This window comes from Zea mays, unplaced genomic scaffold (genome assembly GCF_902167145.1).
Source record: "Zea mays cultivar B73 unplaced genomic scaffold, Zm-B73-REFERENCE-NAM-5.0 scaffold_72, whole genome shotgun sequence".
Taxonomy (NCBI): Eukaryota; Viridiplantae; Streptophyta; class Magnoliopsida; order Poales; family Poaceae; genus Zea; species Zea mays.
The window spans coordinates 41,691-60,000 of record NW_023367364.1 but is presented as its reverse complement, the minus strand read 5'-3'; the positions used below and the strand labels follow the sequence as shown (position 1 = coordinate 60,000).

Here is an 18,310-nt window from a genome sequence, read left to right as displayed (position 1 = left end):
TAGTACATTGCTTTTCGTATCATCTATGAGAATTCTCGTTTCAGAAACTCCTCAATATAGTCGTTATGGCAATTCTAACCATGTAGATTTTATTACCAAATTGTCGTTTTTTCTTTGTCTACTGTGCAAGATACCTCAAGTACTGTCCAACTAATACTTTCCAATTCTGCCTTTCATTGCGAAAAAAAGCTGTCCAAGTATAAGTATCTGTCTTTGCTGCAGCACCTTTCCTCCTTCCATGGATCTCTTCTTCGGGTATCTATGTCTTTCTTTGAGTCAGGCGACAAAGGAAGGTACAACTAAACTGTAGCGGTAGGAATAGACCTTGAATCTGCGATCAGAACAGATCCTCGTTTTCTACTTGCTAAAGGGAAGACTAATGCTTGCTGAACGTAGAAAGAATAATGTGAATGGTACCACTAGATAAAACCAATGGAAGGAAAGTTGTAGAATAAGAAGGATAGGGTTTTCTGTATCTATACCGAAAGTGGAATGTGGCTAGTGTGCTTGGATAGGCCTTTGAAGCTTCCATGTTCTCATATATCTGGCCGGGTATTCAGTGTCTGATCCAACAGAAGGGAAAGCCTACCTCATATAGTATTGCCTTGTAGCTTGCATCTTCGCAGCCTGCTCTTGCCGAGTACTAACTCCATCCCTATTCAGCTTACCTAGAGCCTGCCTGTTGGAGTTGCGTTCTCTACTCTAAATGGGTTCATTTTTGATTTTTAGACACCTTCTCTCCAGCTATATACAGCCTGGATTCATCTACTACAGAATCCAAATCAGGTTCGTTGCTATTGCTTATAGCGATTTGCATCCAATATTGGGGAAGAATCAATATACTTACTATTAATGTCGAATCAGGATCAACTAAGAAAGAAATCAAGTTAAGTATTGGGTGGAACCAGAGCGGAGTGAGCGGACGCGGACTTAGTAGTGTCTGTTTGAGCAGACTTATCTGTATCTGTATCTGCTTATGCTTCTGTTTAGGCTAAGGAACACCCAAAGCTAAGAAAGAAGAATGGTTAGACCGGGCAATAAGAACCAACCGTATCCACCCAAACAAACAGTAAGATCCTGGAATGCTTACACCAATAGCCAGCCACCAATCCTTAGACTTGTGAAACCAGAGAGACAGGTATGAATGAATGGAAATATTTAGAGCTAGTATACGCCGCACAGAAAGCCTTGGACGTTTCAATACTAATCCATTGCTACTAGGATGTATGTTTCCATAGCTGATGGGAGAAGAGGATCCGTTCTAGTGAGTCTTGCCACTCCGACTAGTATAGTAATGGCTCCACAAGTTAGCCCTTTCCTTTCTAAATAGACGACCTGGCTTTCTTTTCTTTGGATTTCCAGGCAGGGGCGAAACCGTATCAACCAAGGAAAGCTAACACCCCGGAATGCTAAGGTATTCATCTGTAAAGTATACGAGCACCCCTGAAAGCAAGGAACCAGTCCAGCTTACTACTTTTCCTTTCTTGATATATGCGCAATTGAGAACCAGGAATGACCCTGAGCCTGAAAAGAAACAGGAACTAGAACCTATGAATCAGGAAACTAGTCTAGTTACAGAAACATAGCCCTAACAAATAGACCCGGATACCTCCCTTAAGATAAGGTTCGAACCCAGGAATTCCATCTCGATTCGGAACTCTTCTATGTCCAAGGCAAGGTCAATATGGACATTTTTGCAGAGGTTTTCCCCTACTTTCTCCGTGTCAACAAGCAATTCGAAATACCTCTTTTCAGAACAGGTCCGAGTCAAATAGCAATGATTCGAAGCACTTCTTTTTCCATTACACCTATTTCGCTAAGGATTTCTCAATGTTGCTCCAATACCTGAGAAGAAAGCTTGCTTCCAGCTTACAACTGATCTTTCCTGGCATGAGATCCCGATTTGCATCACTGTTTCAATTTCCCTATACGGTTCCGTTCCCCTTCTTGTCTTGCCTATGAATCCGTAGTTCCCTCAGATAGACAGGCCTGGCCATCAATAGAAGCAATACTAATCCATTGTTGATACTAGGGCGAATCCAAATAATCCCAAATCCTTGACTTGAGGATCTACTGGCTCTGGCTAATCCCAATCCTGCTTTCATGCTTTCTTTCTTTCTAGTCTACTTTCCTGCTTGACTGTTACACTCAGTGTAGTCTCTATTTCCTCTAGATAGCCTATTCCTGGCACCTTTTAGGAAGCAAGCTTTCCAATGACTAGCCGAAAGGAGAGAGAGGTAGGGATCATGGAAGCGCGAGCTCCTATCATTGGAACCGGAGAAATGGCTAGATGAGAACTGGCATCAAACAACTTGACTTGTCTGTCTCGATGGATAAAGCAAAGCCAGGAACCAGGATAGGGATAGTACGGATGCCTTGCCTACTTACTGGAGGAGTGATGATAGGATATATATGGATGGCCACCCAAACCATTCAACCTAAGAATATTTCCAAGCAAAGATCTGGTGAAACAGCTGTGAAGGAATGAATGGGATACTAGTACTTAAGGAAGGAGATAGAGGGTCTAGTATCGTTCTACTACTGCCTACAGGAAGAAAGCAAAGGGAAAGTCACTACTCCAAAAGCTAAAGAGAAGGTCAGATCCAAGGACATGGATTTGTAGAACGGCTTCCAATAACCGATCATCTAGATGAGATTAGACCTGAGTGAGCAGACTTCTCTGTATATGAGTCGCCTTCCGAGATGGTATTGCCTTGACTCATTCCTTGAATTGACAAGAGAAGTATTTCTAGCCTCTAGTGGCACATGTTCCTTCCTCACGGATATGAGAGACGGTAAGTGCAACTCGAAAGTGTGCTAGCTGTTGTGCTAATTCTTGCTGAGTAGCTGGTTGAAGCCCAGAAGTGGAGGCGAGCCCAGTTCAATCGTGAAGTTCCTCCTTTCGTGGCTTGTCGGCATCATAAGTAAATGAGAGATGATTTCCGAGTGACTGGTGGAAAGGGAAGAACCCGAGAGGGCATATAGATTTCGATTCCTCCCCCCGGCACTAGTAGATACGATATTTCGAGATTGCTAGATAATCTCACTACGGTTCGAATCCTCCAGATTGCGAGTTCCAGAAAAAGAATTTATTTTTTGACTAAAACATCCAAGAAAACGGAATAAGAACGCGCTTACAACGCCGATGAAAGGAACCAGAACAAGTGTATGGCAAATTTCCTTTAGTAGATATTCCAGTGGATCAATAAAAAGAAGGTACTCGTCCTGGTGCACCCGTAGGTTTTGCCCTTTCTAGAATTCATCTACCGTTGTAGGAATCCTCATCCGATGTACGAATCCCGTGGAGGAAAGAAGCTGGTATTTATCGCCTTGATCCCGTGGAGGAAGAATGGAGGCACTTGGCCATAGCTCACGCTATGATCCCGAACCCCAAAAGCCAGATGTGTGCGACCGAGGCGTGATATCACTACGGTTCGAAACTGTTGAGCCCCTTCACCACCCCCTATACGGAACTCTCCCTCTGACTTCCTTCAATCCATCAAGTATTGCACATGTGTAGATTCTCGGGTAAAAAACAGCATTTTGGCTTAGAATGACACTTGCTGCTTCCCGGGTTTTGGCATTGACTCGAGTTAAGTAAGAGCTTACCATCTTTTTCAGATGATAAGTAAATAAGGCCCGTTCTGACGGTTCGTTATCCAGTTTCGAAAAAAGGTGCTTACTAGTGTCTCGTCGTTATCCGGGGGGAGGGTTGTCTCCACTCTAAAGAATGTGCATTGATTTTATTGCTCTAAAGCTCGCCTAACTTATTTGACTTGACAAGAACAGTGGAAGAGAAAGATTCTCAACGTCTAACAGCTGCTTTAGCTTGAATCGGGTTGCGCTGAGTTGAGTGAGTGGAAATGAGTTGAAATATGGAAGCGAGAACAGCTCCGCCGCTTGAGAAGAGACCCAGAATTGCTCATAAAACTCTGTTTCAACATTTTCTGGGTTTAGAGCACATTAGAAATATGGAGTAGGTAATCCGCTTGGTTTCCCTGATTTCTCTATCTTAGATCCGCATACCATACCCGGTTCAGATTGGAAAGCCAAGGTAGTGGCGCTGCTCTTTTAAAAAAAGTAGTGCAGGTCCGTTTGTTTCTGTTTGTGGTGTAGACTTATGGTGGGATACAGCCTCCGGGATGGGTGTGCCAGAGTAGAATGAGATCTTGAATAGCTTGCTTCTTACCATGAGCTTGAAGGGCAGGGATGCGTTCTCTAGATGCGAATAGTTAGAACCCGTTCATCTATCTATCTAACCTTGGTAATGTGAATGGGTTAGGGGTGACGGGCAAGCCAAAGCTGGTAAAGAAAAAGAAGTGGGACGTGTTTTTACCTGTCCTCTGGTTAGTGTCTTTCCAGCATTTATAGCTTTGTTAGCGGGTGGTTAGTTAGTGTTTGATTGAGGCCTAAGCTCGTGTAGCAATGCGGGCTCGCTCATTCAATTAATTATCAAGTTGGGTTTGCTTTTCAACAAATAGCTTCAGACTTTAGCTTCTTACTTATTGTGTGTAGTCCCGTTCTTTGCTTATTTATGGTTATTTGTGTAGTCGAGTCGAGTAGTACGTATCTTACTTTGTTTTTTGTTTGGTGGTGTAGCAAATATAGACTTCAGAGAGTATATATAGAAAGTCTGTCTATCTAGGAGGCATAGTTAGATCGTTTTTCCAATGCATGGTAAGTCCAATGGGCTATTATTTTCTTCTTAAAGAAAGGCAATTACCTAAGTAGAAATAGCACAATCCACTCTATAAGGGCAATGCGCATTAAATTACGTCGGCTGTCAAGGCTTTTTCCGCTTTTTCACTAAATAGTCCTCCCTTGCTATTATTGCCACTCTATATAGCAGTTTGTCTGTAGTATCCCTACGTAGGCTTCTATCTATGATAGCTGTCCTTGCTTTAGTTGGCAAGCAGGCGGGAAAGCTAACTGGTGAACTTGCTGAACATGCTCAAACTGATCATCATCAAGTTGAACGAGCGGAGTACTTTACTTTACACAAGTAGTGGTTTACCAGGAACTCGTATAGTATAAGAGCTAGTCATATAAACTAGTAGTAGACGGTTGCTTCGAGGCGCGCCTTCGGCCTTTTATCGAATTTCATCCATCTTCTCTATGTCATACTTGGCCAGTGACTTCCAGAAAGAGAGCGTATTTCCAGGTCTGATGGATGCGAGCTGCAACACTTCCAAGCCGATTATGGGTGGCTCGCTACACTGTGAGTTCCACTCTACTCTAAGGGAAGGGTAGAGTAGTTGCTAAGTTTTCCACATAGGAAAATGCAAGTGATTGTACGAGATCAGTCAACGAGGCAGGCGCGAAGCGGCAAGGCAAGTGAGGAGTCTTGGATTCTCTATGATGGGCATATCTCACTGAAAACGAGGCAGAGGCGCGAAGCGAAATAGTAGGAGTTATCAGCTAGCACATTTCCCTTTGCTATTTCTCTTTTATCAAGAGATATTTGCTCTATGCTCAGTTTAGAACTCACGTTGTCAAATCCAAAAGAGTATGCAAGAATGTGGCCCCTACCCTAAGAGGATAAGCGTTCTTTTGTGTTCCTAGCTTGTTGAACACAGCACGAAATCAGAAGTCTAAGTGATAGACTGAGCTGGGCTGAGAACATCTGAAGTAAGCATGACCACTAGTTACGTGCTACCCAGTGTGCAGTGCTGAATAGGCCTTAGGGATGACCCCATGGGCATGTACGAAGAAGACTAGTGGGGAACAGCATGTCACCAAAGGTGCTAGCTGACCGGCACTTGTATTATTCATATTTTTTATTCTATCAAGCCGATAGCATAATCATTTTCTAACTAATCAAGTTATGTGACATCTACCGATCCCGTGATTCCGAATCAAGAGATGATTTGAGCAACTCGTGAGTCAAGTAGTATAGTAGATTAGCCCTCGTAAGGCCTCCCACTAGTTAAGTATCCGTCCTAACGTCAGGAATAGAGTAAAGGGACGACCTTTTCTCTCCTTTCCAAGTGCTTGCTCTTTCGTTAAGCATAAACTCAGATAGGCGTAGAATTGGTGTCTGTGTGTTTCATTGGTATGGTACGTAGACCCGGCCCTGTATTCATACGCGAAAGAAAGAGTCGATGATCTTCTAGCTCCGCGCAAGAGAAGATACGATTGAGGCGCGCAGCGAGATCCGTGAAAGGCAAAAGCCAGTAGCAATAAAGTATTCTACACCGTATGTATCGTATTTGTTGCATAAAATCCGTACGTAACCTGAGCCCGTGCCTTAAAAAAAGGGGAAGGATAACTTCGTTCCTCATTTCCATCGTCTTCCGAGAAGCATCTTCTCTCCGGATTATTAAGTTGTTCAACAAGGGCTGATATGGCGGATTGGCTTAAAGAATATGGGATTCTCAGCTCGTGGATCTGTTCATTCATAGCATAGGGGTAGATTAAGCTTTAGAACAAGGATTTGCTCTATAACCCGGGAAAGGAAGCTTCTACGTGAAGTTAGCGAGACGGGTGGTGCCATTTATAGAAAAAGATTGGCTACAATAGCACTTTATGCACTTCACTTTTGGCTATTCTACATGGGCAACAACTAGCCTGGGAAATGGGCTTCATTCAAGTCTTGGTCTTTTCGGATTCACTTATTTACGTGCATTTTCTTAAGGAAAGAGCCTACCTACTCAAACCTGATAGATGGATGGAATGAACCTAGCATAGCGAATTCATGAAGTTGAATATAAGAAAGAAAGCCTACAAGTATAGAAAGAAGTGCTAGTATCCTTCGATTTCATTTCTTCGCTTTTATAGAGCTTTTCCTTTTACCTAATGCCGGCTACCGACAACTCTTGCTATCCAATCCTGACCCATGACCAACCTGTAAGGTGTTCCCTAGTGAACTGAATTTCTGGGAACATAAATAGAAAAATGACTGTGCACTCTAATTTGGTATAAAAATATATGACAACATTGTTGAGCTGTCTATACTCTGACTCTGCATTCAAATGGGGGTAAAAATGCTTGGTGTCCAACCAGATATCCACAGAGAATAGTCAGTATTAGTTTACCATTTTTTAATACATATTTCGAAACCAATTGCATCTCTGGTAACTCTGAAATTACTTGAATCAGTATTGCTATGAGATCCCCTCTCCAGTACTGCATGTTTCCTTGCCGCTCCAGTTGGTTTACTCCCAGAGACATGATTAGTACCACCAGAGCTTGAATCAATCATTCCATCCCCAACTCCTACATCAGAAACAACAGGGTCTATTTCAGTAAGCCTCCACCTATAAACCAAACCATGTTCTTTTTCCAGAGACCCCTCCATTACTACCTCCCCCAGGACATGTCCAGTTCAATTACCATCTATATTCAAAGCACCCGTAAAATCTTGGAGTGGTATCAAAGTAGGATCATCGTTAATCACTTATGGATGCCTACAAACAATATGCTAACTATATATAAGACACCAAGGGTTACAAGTATAGTTACTTTTTTTAGATGTTATTCTCAAGTGCATTGAGTGAAAGCTGTAATTCACTCCTCCTGGGTCCATTTACTTTTAATGATTTTTCAATTTCCCCAAAAGAATAGATGGAGATTCATGCTAATAAAGAATAGCTAAGGAAAAGAAAGGATTGAGGCAAAAGCTCTACATCCCGTGTAAAGAAGTCAGAAAATCTTTATGAGTTTTTAGAATGGAAGCTTCTGACTTTAGATTTCTTTAGTCAGGGAGGAGCTTAGAGCCCACAGAAATTATAACAAGAATCCTATTTATCAGCATAAAGCCCCTCACCGAGCCATGAGGCTGATCCACTGGATTCATTGCAACACCACGAACAATGGGGCGTCTGCCTAATCACCGACTTCAAACGAATTTCCCTCGTGAATGCATCGAGGAACTGAGGACAGGACGTTTCCGATTGGCACGTACTAAACACTTTTCCTGATCCGGTTTAGGTGGGTGGGTTAAGTGCACTTCCCAATCGAAGATTCTCGTCTCGTTTCACTTGCATTTAGTTGAACATTTTAAGTAGAGAAGAGGAAGGAGGCAGGGGAGGCAGATAGGGACATAACTAGTTGCTAAGCCCAGTCAGTAGCTGGAAAGGAGAAGTGAACTGGTTGAGAGGAAGAGAGTCTTTCGAGGACAACAGCGAAGGATTTCAATCAAGAATTTACATAGATAAAGAGTTGATAGTTGATGCTAGTGATGCACAGGGGAAAACGCTACTATGCTCCATGAATTTCGTATGAGTTAGTTATTGGCTGGCGGATCCTCAGCTTTAGCGAGTTCACTCGTAGAAATGTCCGTTTGATTGCTCCTCGGGTGCTTCCTTCTTTCAAATCTAGATTTCCTAGAATCATACCTTCGTCCATTCTTGGCAAGCCTTCTTCTCTGATGGTATAGATGAAGACACCGGATCCCCATCCTTAGCCAAACCTTCAATTCAAGCTAGGGCAACAAAGGTTTCATCAGAAAGGGATGGATGGCCTCCACTCGGGCTTGACCTACTAGACTATCGCTCGAGAAAAGGTTGCTAAAGGTCGTTGTATGCTCTAGTGTGCTAAGTTGCTGATTGCCTTCCAACTAATGGGTTGTGGAGTGCTAGGTACTTGAGTAGGCTTGCTTGCCGCTCTTCCGTCTAAGAAGTGCTTTGTAGCCCAACAAGCAACGGCTGCACTGCGGGAATCCCAGTGAGTAACTACTAAGCAAGAAAACGGATGCGCCTAACGCGCACCGGCTTTCGCGCTAGCGCTCAATCCGTTGCTTGTAGGGAAGAGTAGTGCGTTCCCTTAACTTGGCTAAGTTGAACCGGGCGTCTAGTTCTCAGATGGAAATAACGGTAGTAAGAGCTAGGCAAGCAAAGCAATAGAAGGTGGAAATACTGCACCAAGGATGAAAAGCTAGCAGTTGACCGAGATACCTAGTAAGTTAGGTACTATTATATATATTATATGGTGACCCACATACATTTCTTCTTTCAACTCACTCTTTCTTTGCTTTTATTTAGCAACTACCCTATCTGCCGAGAGTTGACCGACCCTCTTATTTCAAAAGTAAGTGAGCCTATTGCTGTCCCCACTATGTAAGTGAGCCTATTGCCCTACTATCTATGAATGTAGATTTCCTTCTTTCAGTTTACCCCGACTGACTGTATTTCTATAGCTAGCTCTTTGGCAGGCTATTTTCTTTGGAAAATCAGGTCTTGAGGACGAAAAACACGATAAAATGGACTTGCCTACTTTTGCACCGAAGAAACTCATAAGTAATCCAATTTCCGAGGACACGAACGGAAGTAAGCTGTTTTTGGTATTCGTATCGGAATTAGCCAGAAGAAGAAACCATTTTCACTGCCCTTCATTCTTTGGCCTGCCTGCCGGGTTAGGGGAGCTCACAAGTCAACTCAGTTAATCGAGATGGCTATGCGAATGAGAAACTAGAGAATCACCTCTCCTCACTAGAAGCCCTAAAGCTGCAGGGAAAGTTCGGATTTAAGAGTTAGTTGGGTTCAAAAGATAGCTCCTCAACACAACTGAAGAAAGCAAAGAAAGAACCGCGAAAGTCAAGGATGGAAACTCCCTACTAAGCAATTGAAGCTAGCCAGGTGGAAAATAAAGTACAAGTAGGAGTGGCGGGTTTAGTGGAAAAGAGGGAGATCCGGACTCACTTCTACCAATCGAAGATTATCGTATTGTAATTCAAGGCAAATGATAGTCAGAAAATCTACTCAAAATGCAGAAGTTAGGCTTCTTCCGGTTCTAGAGTAGTGGCTTCAAGCTCCAGTCTTAGTTTGACTAGAGATCAAATCGAAAAAGGCTCCCCGTGGACTCTACGCAGGACTTTTTTCTAAGCCTTACATAATTTGAATTTCTCTTGCATTTTATTTTGACTTTAGCTCATCATGTCTCGTTTGGAAGTGATCTGTTCTAAATTATTGGGTAAGTTCTTATTGGGTTTTCATTTTCATGACTTACCTAAAGATATCCTTTTCTTCCTCATTCTGATTTTGGTTTTCGTATCACGGATGTTGGTTCGCGCTTTATGGCCGCGTTGCCCAGTTTGGGCTGCTCGCGTTTTCACTCTGTTGAGTGTAACAACAGCACTTTTTTATTATTCTTCTTTGATGACCACAGCGGAATGGGTAACGAACCTGATCAGAATGCGGGGGGGATCCGCTGCGGGCAACCCCGATGGAACCTCTAGCCCGTCCTCGTCGTTTTTCCAGGGGCTTTCTCGGGAGATACCCGGGGCACCTGTGGAACCTGGGCAAGAGGTGCAGCAGCCGGAAATGGCTTTAGCGGCGCCTAATCCATCGATTCAGCCAACTGATCGGGGAGAGCAGAGCCGTCGAGTGCTCCGCTTGGGCCGGACCAGCCAGAGGACAGCAGTGCACCTTCAAGGCCGCTTACCGAGCAAGATATCAGGACTATGGAACAGTTATTCGATATTGAAGAAGAATTGAAACCAATCATTATTGGTTTTTACAATGAATTGGGGTCGAAGAAAGTGGGCGAGTTGCGCCCACTTGGTGGATGATTTAACTGAGCGCCACGGGGCGGAAAAGATGCCCGAAATCTTACAAAGTTTTAGGGACCCTATTTCGCTTAAATTTATAAGGATTTCCGGGACCTCCGGGCTTCTAAAGGGACGGAAGCTAATCTCGAGAGAGAGGAGATGGGAATGAGACACCTCAGAGGTCCTAGACGGAGATAGGACTTGAAGGCGGAAAGTATGGAAAAACATCTTGTAATGTATTTAACCAGAAAACGCCTTTCGTTTTCCCTCCTTCCCTAGCCGCCTTCCTTAACAAGCCCTCGAGCCGTACATTTTAGAAGAGGCGGTTCGTTCCTATCTGGACAAAGGAATGGATAATCTTTCTATTCTCCGGGCAGCTTATCAAGATCTGCGGGAGAATGGGGAAGGATCCATCTTCTTTTTGGAGGTGGTTTCGCACAACCAGGATTACCTGGATGCACAGACCACTTCCAGGAGGTGCCATGAATTGGCGCAAAGGATCCGATGGGATGGAATCGCCCGCAGCCGTGCTCAGCTCGAAAGGGCTGAGTATGAGCATGCGCTACTATTGTTTCAATATGAAGATCTCAAAAGGGGGCGGGGGCATATTTAAGCATTCCTATTTTAGTTTAGCGGCAAGCGCCTTTATGTGACCTAACAGGACTTTTGAATTAACTCAGTGATTTTGCAGGCAGACGGAGGAGAGGAAATGAAAGCAGAAGAAGTTATCGAAACACATGTTCAATCTTTTTTTAGCGGTTTCCCCAGAGATCTTTCTCATTAACGCAACCTTCATTTTGCTCATTCATGGAGTTGTATTTAGTACCTCTAAGAAAGATGATTATCCACCGTTAGTTAGTAATGTGGGTTGGCTTGGATTACTTAGTGTTGCGCGCCTAGGAGGGCAGCGCGCTTGGGATGCGGAGGAGCTATTATCGCCCAGCTCCCTAACCTAATGCGGCCGGACCGCAGGGAACCTTAGCATGGGGGGACGTCCTAATCCTTTTGCCGCCGCAAGGCTGGCTAATCGTACGCAGCAGGAGCAAGGGAACTCCCCTGGTTCAGGAAGGCACATGAGTCCGAACGCTATTATGAATGTGCGACCGACACTACACTACGTAGGTACCTGTGCATGCAGGTGAGGCGTCGGTCGGTCCTAAAAACGGCGGCAGCTAGCGAGGAGTTAACGACCGGACGTGCTGCAACCTAGGGATCACCAGGCAGCTCTTTCGCTCTATAGGGATATCGGGGGGGGGCATAGCACAATTCTTCTTGGAGGAGGGTTGGTTTGCCCAGGTGACTGATCCTGCCATAATATACTCCCGCCAATTCTATTGCACCGGCAACCGAAGTCGAACATACATACGACGATCTTCATGCGTGAAGGGACGGGAGGAAAGAAAGGGCGGTAGATGATAATGCGAAAGGGCGCCGCGTCTGGGCGGGCGGGCTTGATAGTAAAGCCAAAGAAAGACGCCCCAAGACAAGGTACAACTGTTGGGAAGGGGACATGATCAATAGAACCCGGCTGGATCCGGGCTGGGATAGTGGCGCCCATTCCTAACCAGTTCATAAAAGGTTCGCTCATGCTGGAGGTACTAACCACTTAGTGATCGGTCCGCTAGTTCACGCAAATCCGAAGAAGTTATCACGGACGAGCCACATGCAGGGAAACTTGCACGTGTGGTTCTGGCCGGGCTTTCCTTCGGTATCTAATAACCTTGCTTCTGCTCGCCGCTGGCGCACCTCTCCTAACTATTGCCCATTTATTCTGGAATAATTTTTTTAGGAGGGACAATTTTACATATTTCTGCCAAATCCTTCTATTATTAAGTACGGCTGGTACCATTTCGATGTGTTTCGATTCTTTCGAAAAAGAGAGGTTTGATGCTTTTGAATTCATTGTATTAATTCCACTTCCTACTCGCAGTATGCTCTTAATGATCCCGGCTCATGATTTAATTGCCATGTATTTAGCTATTGAGCTTCAAAGTTTATGTTTTTATGTGATCGCAGCATCAAAAAGAAAGTCTGAATTTTCCACGGAAGCCGGCTCAAAATATTTGATCTTAGGTGCATTTCCCTCTGGAATATTATTGTTCGGGTGCGACCGGACTACTACCGATCAATTTTTGGAAACTTCTTTATAGACTTGTAGAGACCCTCTATGTAGTTGTAATTCTTGGGCAATCGATCTACTTTCCCCATAGCCCTAAGGCTGTGTCTCGATCTCCTACGTGCGAAAGATAAGATACGGGAGACGGGGTCCTATGGTATGGGTCTTCGACCCTTGGTCTAATTCCACGACGGAGAGTCGGCGTGGCGTAAAGTGAAGATTGGGGGGAATAGAGCGAAATCCCCGTCTGGGGTATTCCGAAGGTGTAACCTAGGCAACGAAAAAGGGGCCCGATACTTCAACTAAAGGAGCGACCTGTTGGTTCACCAAACCCCGACCCAGTGTCACACGTTCTCCAGGTCCGAAGGGATCCAGTGCCCAACTACCGACTCCTCCCGGAATTGCGTTATCGGAGCCGAGCCAGGAATAGCCGTTAGTGGACACCTACCACTTTTCACCGGTTAGAGAGGCCCTCTTTAATACATTAAGAAAATATGTTCACAGGGGCCAGAAAGACTCGGTCATAGGAACTTCAACCACCTACGCGCTGGTAAACGAAAACCACCTCGACCGGATCTACCGAACGAAGAAGGCCGCCCGAATTAACACGCCAAAAGGGCCACCAGCTTTCCCCAAAAAAAGGGGAGATCCGCTGCTTACTGCTCACGGAAACATCCGACCTTATCGTCAAGTCGTCTGCCTATCTTTCTGATCTCATTCGTTTTCCGATCGCATAAAAAGATCAAAAAAGAAATGTGAGAATGTAGTTACAGATGTGAAAAAAGTAAATATCTCTCTGTCTGTGTTCTTAAATCATTCATTGGATGATGTGCGTTTCATCAAGTATGAACTTCTTTCTTTTTTTTCTATGCAATTTAAGTACCGGATCGACATCCATTTATTTCAGTGCCCTCATCCGCTCCGCGTGTATGTCTGTGTGGCTCTGGAAGGCCTTACTTTACTAATACTAACAGGTAGGGCGCGTTACTTTTTTTCTTTTTTTTCGCATGTTTAGATTATTTACTTGCCCTTTCACTTTTTCTTCGGCTGTCACCAACTTTGTTCAATGCTAGTCCCTAACCCATGAATAAGGGCTCCGCTGGCTACCGGGTTCAGAGAAGTTTGTAAGCTCTTTCTCTTTTTTGTTTTTCGCCACCTCCTCCGTTTAAGGTCTTTAATTCGATTCGGCATTAGCTTCGTTAGAGAAAGCCATGCGTGAACTACAAAGCACGGGATCCTGAACACCACGAAAGAAAGCGTACTACTTTTCAATAAGGTCCGACTTACTTTTCAGAGAGGAGAGACATGAACTTGTTTTAGGCGTAGAAAAGGTATGAAAGATTTCTTGAAAAGAGGTAGGGACTGGTCTCGCTGCTAAGGGAGAAGGAGACCTCTGTCGGAGCAAGCTAAAGAACCCACTTTAGATCGTCGATTTCAGGTAAGGCACTCGATCAAGCCTATACATCCGGGAATTTCGCTCCAAACCAAAGACGACTTGCTTTGCTGCATTTCTGGCTTTACTTTATTTTTTTTTGCGAAAGAAAGGCCATATGATCTACTTTCTGGTGCCGGTCCCTTCACAAAGATAGCCCCTTCTTGCTCTTATTCTTATTCGGTGGAATACAATAGTTCTGAAGCTCCTTTCTTTCAAGTGAAAGTTGCCTATCTTTGCTTTGGAATCCAATCCAGTTGAAAACAAACAATTGCCCGATGGAAAAGTCAGATGAAAGGCAAGGAGTGTAAACCACGTACGAGCGAGCGCAGAAAGCGAAATGTTTTGCAGCGAGTCAAGCGTAATACGATCAAAAGGAAATGGGGTCAATGCTAAAACTCAAACAGTTCCGCAGAGGGTTGAAAGAGCGAGCTACATTCTTTCATAGAAGACAGAAAAAAAGAGGACTGATGCTTTCTTACTTCATCTTAATATAGGGATGCTTTATGTAGCTTCCAATAAATAGGAAACAAGATGACCCATGGGGCACTCAGTGACGTATCTAAACCGTCTATCCAGTACTGGCTTTTCACACTCGGGAATAGAAACTGTCGGCACTTGAAGATGAACGAAGCGAAATTACCCCCCCAAAAAGCCCTTAGACCCACCTTGGTGGGGACTGACTGCTCTCCCCTACGAAAGTAGCATCGCGATGCAGAGATCAACAACACATATTCGCATACCATGCTTATCTATTGATGTCGCAGATCAGCGGCAACTCCCATACTAAGTATGATGTCGCATATCGGTTGTCTAACTAGAAGGGTGGAACCTTTTCTTTTTAACTAGTCTTAAAGTGGATGTCGCAGCCTTGAGTTCTTTTTATTGAATTCGCGAGATTGAAAATTAGGATTGAATGAATAACCTGGAGATATATTCCTTTTCTCAAATAGTTCTTTAAGGGGCCTCTCTCTATCCTTGGCTTATTCAATAGAGCTTTCCTTCTTTTCATTATTCGATACTGCTGTGAGATACTACGAGAGCTCGTAGGCAATATGAGATAGAGCTGACTAAGAGAAAGAAGTAAGCGGATCTTGCAGCTGTTTTCATTCCTTTATTTAGGTCTTGAACCTATTAAGTATAAGTAGAAGATCAAGCACTGATCTGATGGATCAAATGCTTTCACTACTCGATCAAGGGCTTCCCAAAAGGCCTATTTACTAACTTCTCTTCGTTCCAGATTTCCGAATCGTTTTTTTAGTCATGTTAGCACCACGCTTCGCTTTCCGATATCTGGTATTATGGCTTTGCGCAGACTGACCACTACCTGTATCGGCGACTCAATGTGAGTGTGTCGGTCACAGCCCAATCGAGGGCATACTTTCTAATCTTTCTTTCGGCCATTCATCTTGCACTGCGTATTTGGATCCGATCCCTCCCTTATTTTAGCCAACATCCTATTAAGATTAAGATCTGCAATTTGCAAATATGAGAAAAGTGGACGCTGTACTTGTCTGAAAGCGGAAACTAAGATGAAGAGCTTATTCTCATTACTGGCTTGCTGTCCTTACTTTACTTTACTTAACATAACTTTACTTAACATACGCGTTTTCGTTATGGACAAGCTCTCCTTCTGTGCGCATCGATCGACCGACGTAGGGATTTGCATGGGGCGTTGCGCGTCGCGTCGGAGATTGTCAGACAATAAACGTTTCAATGGGTGTAGGTACAGGGGGAGGGGGTGTGGCGTACGCCACTTACTTTCTGGTGTGCAGGATGCACTTCCCACATGATTGTACAGTAGGCGTTGGAGCCCTCATCTGTAGGTACATGGAGGTGATCGCATATGCGGAGCAGCTTCCTTCGAGATGCCTTTGACCCGGGACCTACGCACGAGAGCGTTAACATCAAGGACGGAAGGATTCCCATGCATGATGCGTACAACTCTAATCGCGAAGCGAAGTAAAAAAAACAAACCGATGAAAGGAGAGAATGCGGGAGACAGAATGATGTCGGGCCAGCACAAGAAGTCAGACTAAACAACCCATTCGACGCGTCGGGGGTACTCGACCACCGGGAGATAGGGATTTAGTGACTTACCAACCAACCAGACATTGAGGGCAAGACATACCATACAAATCACGGCTTCGGCTGCTGTAGTCCTCTAGCCGAGCCAAGCCACTACTAGCGTGTGTGTAATTCATGGCAGTTCACTATTTTTTTTGTTATGGAGCTATTCTCTTTCTTTTATTTTTATATAGTATAGAGAGCGGTAAGTTAGTGCTGTTCTAAGGATAAGGAAAAGGAAAAGGAAGTGGTAGCTGTTCCAGTACACAAAGAAGGGAGATTTGTGTAACCCGAGCTCTTTGATCAAGACGGTGTGGCCAAAGTCAATCCTTTGAGAAAAAAGTCATTTATTTTCGTTGGCTATAGTGATCAGCACAAGGGGTACTGCTGTTATGATCCCCGCACGTCTCAAGACATGTCACATTTGATGAAACACGATTTGCCTCGCTACCCCATGCGCCTCTTCTCGGGGAGAGATACACACACGCGCGATGACTGCTTTGCCACCGCCCACTCTATGTGCTCCGATTAGCGTTCCGACGCCTGGCATGGCAGTGCACACGGCTCAGATTCGGTTGACCACGCTCACATCCGCTTCAGACATAAAGGACCATTGAGGTCCGGCCCTATCGTACTGGAAGTCCCATGCTTTTCGTTTTTCTTCTCGTGCGTTAGGATTGAAACCTAAGCTAATTAAGCTACTATCTCTGGCTCTGGAGAATGGTATCCGTTCATTTCTGCCTGTCCATAAGCGTATATAGGATGAAGTCTAAACGAATCAACGAAAATTACGGTTAAGGCATTTGAGAATATTAGCATTGGGCACTCTAACTCGAAGGAAGAAGCCGAAGCCAGTCCAGTAGCTCGAACTCTGACTATCTACGAAAAAGATGGCATTCTCCCTTAATCTGCCTTGTTTTGAGAAGCGGGGAGGTAGTTTTGTCAAGCTCGTTAAACGCAACGACAGTCAAGGCTAGGAAGATTTCCCAGGCCAGCCAACAAAGTGGGATATTCTTTGGAAGAAAGCCTGTATTGTTTGACAAGATCTTTAGGTCGGTCTCAACACGTTGGCATCTTCTATTCCTGACTCATTGGGGATATTATGCCTTTTGCTTGTCAGAAGTAGACCGACGATACGGACTAAAGTAAGTCAGATCTCCAAATATTTCATCATACTCAGTCCTGAAAGAACAAGCAAGGGATGAGCGCACGCTGGTAGTAGAAGGAAGCGGAGATGGAGGCAGCTAGGCATCAGTTTGAGTTCGAGATCGAGACCAGCTTCAGCCACTATTGCTAGGACGGGCTTACTTAGACTGAGAACAGAGATTCTTTTCTCTGCTATGCTACTTTCCTCTTTCTTCCCTGAGGGCATTCCTTTCCTGAACATAGAGCCAAACAGTCTTGCCCGGAACCCCCGATTCCTTCCCTTCTTGAAGAAAACGATACCGAGAAGGCAATAGCACTTGAAAAAATGAAAATACCGTCAGAAAATATTCTATTGCTATTCGGGAGAACACAGGCTTCGAATACTGCCCGGCCATGCTACTCTGTTTTGGTTGAAGTACCTTCTGACACTGCTGATTCCATCTTTATATCGTTCGAGCTAGCCCCATGACTTCTTGGTCGAGCGCAGCTCTTGTTCGATTTATCTTTCTTTGATCGAGCGCAGCGAGAAGCAAGTCTGGCGAACCTTGTGCTAAAATTCCTTCTTTTCTTTCTTTCTTGGTTTTGGATCGGTTTGTTAAAGGTGGGAAAGGTTTGTTTACAAAGGCATGACTCAACTGCTGCAAACTTATCAGGATTGTACCTACCGTGAAATTCGTGCCGCATGGCAGTCTTGCATGTAAAAGGTGGTGGTGGTTATCTATCAGGCGGGAAGCGCCAAGCCTATCACGCGGGAAAGACCCCTAACCTACCACCAACTTACCTTCCAACCAAGCCCTTCGATCCCGCGCTGCTGCTGGGTATATAATCTCGGTCCTCCCCTTACTTTGAAGCCTACAGCTCCACAATTCGTTTTCCTGTAATTAATGGCAGGAATCCAAAAGATACTGTTTTTTCTTTTTCTTGTCTTTTTTCTGCTTTTTCATGGCATCGAAGCTACGCGAGGGAAAGCGATGCTGCCCACTCTGCCGCAAAAGGGGGCGGCTTTCTTCTTCCCCAAAATGACAGTTCCACCATCACAGCATGCAGCAAAATTCTGTGGAGA

At 44.5% G+C, this 18,310-nt stretch overlaps 1 protein-coding gene across 1 annotated transcript in view; it reads left to right on the top strand.

Annotated features, from left to right (window-relative positions):
• LOC118475843 (ATP synthase subunit alpha, mitochondrial) overlaps window positions 1-17,566 on the top strand; it is a 60,825-nt gene extending 43,259 nt beyond the window's left edge. The window contains exon 1 of the mRNA XM_035963981.1: window positions 1-17,566. This exon is cut by the window's left edge and continues 43,259 nt beyond it. The gene's annotated coding sequence lies outside the window, so the exon portion shown is untranslated.
• Window positions 17,567-18,310: the final 744 nt, after the last annotated feature.